The 9556-nt window shown below is 51.9% G+C and overlaps 1 long non-coding RNA gene across 1 annotated transcript; it reads right to left on the bottom strand.

The window, feature by feature from the left end:
- Nucleotides 1-578: 578 nt before the first annotated feature.
- On the bottom strand, nucleotides 579-5519 carry LOC144738412 (uncharacterized). The gene is made up of 2 exons (XR_013589252.1): nucleotides 5360-5519; nucleotides 579-3480 (listed from the first exon to the last, which is right to left on the bottom strand). It is a non-coding gene; the product is annotated as an uncharacterized LOC144738412 (long non-coding RNA).
- Nucleotides 5520-9556: the final 4037 nt, after the last annotated feature.

Here is a 9556-nt window from a genome sequence, read left to right as displayed (position 1 = left end):
CTAAGTCTCAAGACTTTTTTTCAGGAGGGTCCTGTCAAGTTTGCTCACAGTTGGTAACAAAGTTGCTGCTGTTTGTGATCCAAATTGAGCGATTTGCATTGCGTGGGTTCAGTTACAGGGAGAAAGCTGCAGAATCCTCCCAGAACAGCGGGCAGCAAATTCCACACAGATAACGTGGCCCAACGTGGAAATCAAACCCAGGTCCCTTGTGCTGAGGCACAGGTGCTTCAGCTCTGCTGCACTCACATAATATACAGACACTGCAAACTCCACGTATACATTGCGCTATACTGTGGACAGATTTACTTTCCATAATTGGTTTCTGGGTGAGACCAGATAACGATGCGGCCATATTTCACCATTTAACCCTCCATCCACCGTGATAATTTCGCACTCTCATGCCTGTTTCCAGGCCAGCTGACAAGTTGCCTTGTAATGCACATAGACAGCGACCACTGGGAGGGGTGTCCAATTTCAAATGCGTTGAGATGAGAGATGTGAGATGTGAGTGGCTCATCGCGCTCAATGCCCTCTGAGATGCCTTCAATGTCAAGGGAGGCGGCTCTGTCGACCACAAATCACTGTCGGATATTTTATTGAAATCGTGGATCGGTTGAAGCAACCAAAGGGTCACGCACTCATCCCTCACCACTTACAGTTCAGATCTTGCTTCCTGCCCTGTCTATTACTGCCGCTGCATTAACCACAAAGATACACACCCATTCCGTCACAGTGGATGTTCAGGATCTTCACCGATGTCATTTGAAATGTGTAGGCCATTATGTCCAAGGGATCAATTAGAATACACATTAAAAGAAAAATGTCACTACAAATGATTCAGCTAAATTGACACAGCAAGGCCACCCACTACTGTGAAACCACAACAGTCTGTGTGAGACACAGCTGAACCTATCTCAAGGATAGCATTGCCCCATTAGAATGACAGTGCCAATACTAAGCACACTCACTGGCCATGTTGTTACTGCTGTTTATATTAAGCTCGAATGAATCCGCCACACATTCCACCCACGGACGATGGAGAGATGGCGATGTCTGCCGTAGTAAGAATGTGGAACGGTGTCGTGTTTGTCTCTTCACAGATCTGAGCAAGTGCAGCCCTCCTCCTCACTCGTCCAGGCCTTTGAAGTGAAGTCAGAGATTGTGGAGAAGGAGACGAAGGAAGACGTGAAGGAGATGATGGAGGATGAGGTAGAGACGGAGGAGAAATCAGAGGAAGAGAAGGCAAAGGAGGACGAGATTGTGATGGTGACAATGGAGGAGAGCACGGAGGGAGAGGATAAAGACAATACGGAGATGGAGGACAAGGAGACAACAAAGGATGAACAGATGGTCGTGGTGGAGGAGATGGAGACATCGGACAAAGCGGAAACAATGGTGGTGGAGGAGGAGGAAGAGAAGAGGGTGGAGGAGATGGTGGTGCAGGAGGGTGAGGAGGAGAAGATGAAGGAGGAAGAGATGGTGCTAGTGGAGGAGGAGATGGAGAAGACAGAAATGGCACAGGAAGAGGAGGTAGAGGAGAAGATGGCGGTGGAGGATGAAGAAGAGGGGATGGAGGAGGATGAGACAGAGGAGGAGAAGATGGAGGAGGTGCAGGTGGAGATGCACGAAAAGAAGAGGAAGCGAGGGGGCTTCGCTCGCATGGCGAGAGCGTTCACCTCACTCCTCCGCCACTTGCTACTTTGTGGAGGCAGGTCCACCGCCCAGTAGGGGTGGTGGACGTGGATGGGTGCCAACCGTGACTGCTATCACCACACGACCCACAGTGCCACTGGGACCACAGCTGGGGAATGAAACTGAGCAGCAGATGCCAGCACTGCAGCGGAGAATGTCTGCTGCCAGGAGACCTCACATCACACACACACACATGGGACTATTCCATTAGCATAGCCGGCCCCACACTGGGCCCCTTCCATGCTGGTTTTCATCCAGGCGGTCCTCATGCGATGACCTTGCCATGGTTTCCAGGACATGTAAGGGGCAGCTGACCCAGAATGAGACAGCTGCAGGGGTCTGGTGCAGACAATGAACAAAACCTGCACGTGACAAGTCTTAAGGCCACCCGGTTAAGAATTAGGATCAATATTTTGTTGCTGTTGTTACTATAAACTTCGTGAAATCAACTCATGAGGACACAACGTAACGTTGCATTGCTTGCGAGTGCTGCCTGGGTTGGTTAAATGTGCCTTGGCTCGTGTGTGCGGTGTCCCGGCTGTGTGTGCGGTGGGACAAGGATAAAGATAAAAAGAGACGTTTTGGGAAATGGTTCTTCAGAGCACATATTCAGGTGATTCGCCTTCACGACAAATCCACCCCTCATCTGCCCCACTGCTCCTTTGCTGCACTGCCTCATTGCTCCATTGCTCCTCTGCTCTATTGCCCCACGTCTCCACTGCGCTCTGCTCCACTGTGGATTAAAGAGAAAGGAAATGCAGGACTGTGCCACTGCTCCACAATCCCAATTGCTTTGGAACAATATTCAAAGAATGCTGCTGCTCACTAAACAGGTTGCTGCTTATGTCTTTAACGTGGGGGGTGTTTAGAGGTGGCCGATGGACCTTGTGGTCATAGCACTGAATTGGCACCACGGAGTACCTGGGATTGAATCCAGGCAGTCACCTGTGATCAAAGCAGATTCTCAAGTCTAGCGAGTCAATGGTCTCAGCCCGGTCATCATTTACTGCACAACATCAACTATCACATGGCTGCAATGTGGTTCTCCATGTACTTAGGATAAATTCCAGCTGTAAGAAGTAACAACATTGTTGTGACCAACGTTGCTCTTAAATAAAGAACAGGTGGAAAAGTCCTGCCCTTTACAATGTGGACCAGATAGCACTTGAAGGGTACTCAGAGTTCAGTGTGCCATTCTCGAGCACAAGGCATCATCATCACCACCCATCAACATTGCCAGCCATCTCACAAACCCCACACTCACCATAATACTCACACACCCACACTCACCATAATACTCACACACCCACACACTCACCATAATACTCACACACCCACACACTCACCATAATACTCACACACCCACAAACTCACCATAATACTCACACACCCACACACTCACCATGATACTCACACACCCACACACTCACCATGATACACACCCCTATCATCCTACTCTCACACACGTCATGAAAGTCACACACGCACCATTACTCACACACAAACCTACAAACTCACAACGACAACAGCCGTATTTGCAACTACATGATGGTGATATCACAACAACCCAGGTGCCATGGGTTGACTGCTGTGCCAGGCTAGGTGCAGGAGGAGGTCACGGGACAGAGCCAGGTGTCATGGGTTGACTGCTGTGCCAGGCTAGGTGCAGGAGGAGGTCATGGGACAGATACTGATGCTGTGGGTTGACTGCTATGCGACAATCCCACTTGGGCGACAGCCAAGGCCAAAGGTCGGAGTGCAGCCAGTAAACTCCTGAACCTGCACCACCTAGAGAGAAGGGGACATGGAGACATGGGAGAGAGAGGAGGGAGACACGGGGAGAGAGAGGAGGGAGACACGGGGAGAGAGAGAAGGGAGACACGGGGAGAGAGAGGAGGGAGACACGGGGAGAGAGAGAGGAGGGAGACACGGGGAGAGAGAGAGGAGGGAGACACGGGGAGAGAGAGAGGAGTGAGACACGGGGAGAGAGAGGAGTGAGACACGGGGAGAGAGAGAGGAGGGAGACACGGGGAGAGAGAGGAGTGAGACACGGGGAGAGAGAGGAGGGAGACACGGGGAGAGAGAGGAGGGAGACACGGGGAGAGAGAGGAGGGAGACACGGGGAGAGAGAGGAGGGAGACACGGGGAGAGAGAGAAGGGAGACACGGGGAGAGAGAGGAGTGAGACACGGGGAGAGAGAGGAGGGAGACACGGGGAGAGGAGGGAGTGAGACACGGGGAGAGAGAGGAGGGAGACACGGGGAGAGAGAGGATGGAGACACGGGGAGAGAGAGAGGAGGGAGACACGGGGAGAGAGAGGAGGGAGACACGGGGAGTGAGAGGATGGAGACACGGGGAGAGAGAGAGGAGGGAGACACGGGGAGAGAGAGGAGGGAGACACGGGGAGTGAGAGGATGGAGACACGGGGAGAGAGAGAGGAGGGAGACACGGGGAGAGAGAGGAGGGAGACACGGGGAGAGAGAGAGGAGGAAGACACGGGGAGAGAGAGGAGTGAGACACGGGGAGAGAGAGGAGTGAGACACGGGGAGAGAGAGGAGGGAGACACGGGGAGAGGAGGGAGTGACACACGGGGAGAGAGAGGAGGGAGACACGGGGAGAGAGAGGATGGAGACACGGGGAGAGAGAGAGGAGGGAGACACGGGGAGAGAGAGGAGGGAGACACGGGGAGTGAGAGGATGGAGACACAGGGAGAGAGAGAGGAGGGAGACACGGGGAGAGAGAGGAGGGAGACACGGGGAGAGAGAGGAGGGAGACACGGGGAGAGAGAGGAGGGAGACACGGGGAGAGAGAGGATGGAGACACGGGGAGAGAGAGGAGGGAGACACGGGGAGAGAGAGGAGGGAGACACGGGGAGAGAGAGGAGGGAGACACGGGGAGAGAGAGGAGGGAGACACGGGAGAGAGAGGAGGGAGACACGGGGAGAGAGAGGAGGGAGACACGGGGAGAGAGAGGAGGGAGACACGGGGAGAGAGAGGAGGGAGACACGGGGAGAGAGAGGAGGGAGACACGGGAGAGAGAGGAGGGAGACACGGGGAGAGAGAGGAGGGAGACACGGGGAGAGAGAGGAGGGAGACACGGGGAGAGAGAGGAGGGAGACACGGGGAGAGAGAGGAGGGAGACACGGGGAGAGAGAGGAGGGAGACACGGGGAGAGAGAGGATGGAGACACGGGGAGAGAGAGGAGGGAGACACGGGGAGAGAGAGGAGGGAGACACGGGGAGAGAGAGGAGGGAGACACGGGGAGAGAGAGAGGAGGGTGACACGGGGAGAGAGAGGAGGGAGACACGGGGAGAGAGAGGAGGGAGACACGGGGAGAGAGAGAGGAGGGAGACACGGGGAGAGAGAGGGAGACATGGGGAGAGAGAGGAGGGAGACACGGGGAGAGAGAGGGGGGAGACACGGGGAGAGAGAGGAGGGAGATACGGGGAGAGAGAGGAGGGAGACACGGGGAGAGAGAGGAGGGAGACACGGGGAGAGAGAAGAGGGAGACACGGAGAGAGAGGAGTGAGACACGGGGAGAGAGAGGAGGGAGACACGGGGAGAGAGAAGAGGGAGACAAAGGAGGCACCTGTAGGCCAGGTGCCTCCTTTGTCTCCCCCCCCCCACCACAGCCACTGCTGATGTGTCCACACCGCGCTTGGTTCTCACCTTCTTCTGGCTGAGTCGACGTAGAGGAGGCCCAGCCAGCGAGCCGCCACTTCAGAAGGTCGCGAGCCACCGACGGTGGCCGTGAGAGGGAATCCAAATCAGCCTCTCGCCACCCACAATGCACAGCGCCGCCTCCACTCGCCCCGGCCTCAGCAGAAGTAGCAGCTGAGGGAGGCGAGGGGGGAGAGGGGGGTAAGGGGGGTGAGGGGGGACATGGGGGGTGGCGCAGGGGGAGTTATGGGGTTGAGGGGTTATTCATAATAAAGGTTAATTTGGGTTAGTCTCCAACACAGCGATGTGCTAAAGTAGAAACTAATTGGCACTTTTTGTTCACGTGACAAACTTTATTAATTGGCTGTGTCGGTGTGGTGACGGGTTTTAAGACACATTTATATTTACACGATTTTACCGCAAAAAAAACCCTTTATTATGGGATTGGAGAAAGTTAGGGGTTCAAAGGGTTAGTGAGTTGGATTTAGAGGCATAGGGGTTTAGAGGGTGAGGGGTTTAGAGGGTGAGGGGTTTAAGGGTTAAGGGGATTAAAAGGTTAGGGTGTTAGGGTGAAGGGGATTAGAGGGTTATAGTTTTCGGAGTATAGCGGTTTAGAGGGTTAGGGGTATAGAGGCTTAGGTGTTTATAGGGTCAGGGTTTTAGGAATCTATGGGTCTGTGATTAACAATGAACCCTATGGGAGACCCAATGATTAACACTGAACCCTATGGGAGACTCAGTGTGTAACACTGAATCCTATGGGAGCCCCAGTAATTAACAATGAACCGTATGGGAGCCCCAGTGATTAACACTCAACCCTATGGGAGCCCCAGTGATTAACAACGAAATCACGACGTTTCGGAGGCAACACAAGCTTCCGTCTTCAGGTGGCACCGTCAGCAAAATTACTGCTGTGACGGTGCCACCTGAAGATGGAAGCTCTTGTTGCCTCCGAAACGTCGTGATTTAATTTATTTTGTAACCTACGTGACTTTACCGAAAAAAACAAAGAGTATGGACCCTTGCAGTCACGAAAACTTCAAATCTATAATTAACAACGAACTCTATGGGAGCCCCAGTGAGTAACATTAACCCCAAGGGAGCCCTAGTAATTAACACTGAACCCTATGGGAGACCAAGTGATTAACATACTCTTAGTACTTTTGGTAAAGTCACGTAGGTAAATTTTTTTATTTCATTTTTTACCTACGTGACTTTACCGAAAGAACTAAGAGTATGAATCCTTGCAGTCACGAAAGCTTCAAATCTATAAGTGATTAACACTCAACCCTATGGGAGACCAAGTGATTAACACTCAACACCATGGGAGCCCCAGTGATTAACACCGAACCCTATGGAAGTCCCAGTTATTAACATTAACCCTAAGGGAGCCCCAATGATTAACACAGAACTCTATGGAAGCTCCAGTGATTAACACTCAACCCTATGGGAGCCCCAGTGATTAACACTCAACCCTATGGGAGCCCCAGTGATTACACCGAACCCTATGGGTGCCCCAGTGATTAACACTGAACCCTATGGGAGCCCCATTTATTAACATTGAACCCTATGGGTGCCCCAGTGATTAACACTGAACCCGATGGGAGCCTCAGTGATTAACACCGAACCCTATGGGAGACCCAGTGATTAACACTGAACCCGATGGGAGCCCAAAGTGAGTCACACTGAACTCTATGGGAGACCCATTGATTAACATTGAACTCTAAAACCACCCACTCCCGAGTGTAAGTGGGTGAGTGAGTGTGTGGGTGAGTAGGTGAATGAGTTTCTGATTGAGTGGGTGAGAAAGTGGGCGAGTAGGTGATTTATTCAATGAGTGGATGAGTGGGTGAATGAGTGAGTAGCTGAGTGAGTTTCTGAGTGGGTTAGTGGGTGAGTGAGTGGAGGATGAGTGAGCGAGTGAGTCTCCGAGTGAATGGGTGAGTGATTGAATTAGATAATGATTGACCGAGTTGCTCAATGAGTGAGTGACTTAAGGAATTATTTGGGAAACGAGTGAATTGGTGAGGGAGTGGGTGAGTAAATAATAAAGTGAGCGAGAGAGTAGATGAGTGAGTTTTTGAGCGAGTGGGTCAGTGGTTGTAGGAGTTTCTAAGTGAGTGGATGAGTGATTTTCTGAGTGCATGAGTGAGCGAGTTAGTGAGTAAACGTGGCTGATTGAGTAAATGAGTAGATAGGTTAGTGAGTGCGGATGAGTAAAGGAGTTTTTGAGTAGGTGGTTTGGTGGTTGACTGAGTTTCTGAATAGGTTAGTGGGTGAGTGAGCTTCTTTGTGCGTCTGTGAGTGAGTCTGGGAGCGAGTGAGTCTGAGTGAGTCTGAGTGAGTCTGTGAGTGAATGGTTAAATGCATGGGTGAGTGAGTCAGTGAGTGAATGCTTGGATGAGTGAGTTTCTGAGTCAGTCTGTGAGTGAGTGGGTGAGCGAGTGGGTGAGCGAGTGGGTGAGCGAGTGGGTGAGCGAGTGGGTGAGCGAGTGGGTGAGCGAGTGGGTGAGCGAGTAGGTGAGCGAGTGGGTGAGCGAGTGGGTGAGCGAGTGGGTGAGCGAGTGGGTGAGCGAGTGGATGAGTGAATGGATGAGTGAATGGATGAGTGAGTGGATAAGCAAGTGAGTCCACGAGTGAGAAAGTTGTTGAATGAGTGGGTGAGCGAGTGGGTGAGTAAATGGGTGAGTGAGTGGAGGAGTGATATTCTGAGTTGGTGGTTGAGAGAGTGGGTTCTTAAGTGAATAGAAGAGTGGATGAGTGAGTGGGTGAGTGAGTGGTTGAATGAGTGTGTGGGTGGATGCCTGATTGAGTATATGAGTGATTGATCGATTGTGTGGGTGAGTGAGTAGGCAAGTGAGTTTCTGAATGAGTGGCTAATAGACTGGGCAAGTAGGTGAGTGAGTGGGTGAGAGAGGGTCTCCAAGTGAGTGGGTGAGTGAGTGGGTTGTTGAATGAGTGAATGGTTGAGTGAGTGGATGAGTGAATGAATGAAATTATTGAGTGGATGAGTTAATGGTTGCGAGTGAGTCGGTGGGTGGATGAATGAGTTTCGGAGTGAGTGGATGAGTGAGCGACTGAGTTTGTGAGTGAGTGAGTTGGTCAGTGAGTGGCTGAGCGAGTGGATGAGTAAGTAGGTCAGTGAATAGGTGCGGATAAGTGAGGTAGTTTTTAAGTAAATGGGTCGGTGGTTGAGTGAGTTTCTGAATAAGTTAGTGGGTGAGCGCTTGAGTGAGTCTGTGAGTGATTGAGTCTGTGAGCGAGTGAGTCTATCAGAGAGGGAGTCTGTGACCGAGTAAGTAAGTGGGTGTATCTGTGCAGGCATGGGTAAGTGGGCGAGTGAGTGCACGAGTGAGTGGATTAATTATTTTGTGAGTCAGTTTCTGAGGTGTGAGTGGGTGAGTTTACGAGTGATTCTGTGAGTGGATGCACAAGTGGGTGAGCAAGTGGGTGGGTAAATGGGTGAGCGAGTTCTTGAGTGAGTTTCTGAGTGAGTGGCTGAGTAGGTGAGGGATTGGGTGAGCGAGTAAGCCTGTGAGTCGTTGAGTGGGTGGGTGCACGAGTGGATGAGTCTGTATGAGTCTATGGGTCTTTGTGTAAGTATATTGTCCGTGTTTCGACGGGTCTTTGTTTGAGTTAATTGGTTTCTGTGTGAGTCAATGGGTCTGTGTGAGTCTATGGATCTATGTGCGAGTCTTTGGGTCTCTGTGTGGTTCACATAGCCTGGCATGTGAGTGGGGGGTACAGTACCCCTGTGCGTATGTGAGGCGGGGGCACCGTAACCCGGTGTGTATGTGGGTGGGGTACCGTAACCCTGTCTGTGTGAGGGGATCTTCCCCCCCCCACCCCCCGGAGCAGAGGGAGGATCATGAAGGTGGATCCGGAAGCGCTCAGCTTGGGAGAAAAACCATCCTCCTCCTGCTTCTTGTTGTTGTGCTGGGGGGGAGGGGTGTGGAGAGGGAGGAAGGGAGGAGGAAAAGAGGAAACTAAACTATTTCAATTTTTCTAGGTAATGCCCACCGAGCTACACAGCTCTTCTTCAGAAGGGAAAATGCCACAAATGATAGGTCAACGAAGTGGCCTATCATCACGTCGACATTTATAGAAACCAAACACTCTGAACGCGACCACGGGGAGAGAGACACGCAAACTCGAAATATATAGCAGGTGTGAGGGTAGGGATCGAACCCACGACCTCCTTTATAA

The sequence above is a fragment of the Lampetra planeri genome, chromosome 82 (genome assembly GCF_965212315.1).
Source record: "Lampetra planeri chromosome 82, kcLamPlan1.2.h2, whole genome shotgun sequence".
Lineage (NCBI taxonomy): Eukaryota > Metazoa > Chordata > Hyperoartia > Petromyzontiformes > Petromyzontidae > Lampetra > Lampetra planeri.
Note: the sequence above shows the minus strand (reverse complement) of the source record. Positions and strands in the feature narration are given on the sequence as shown.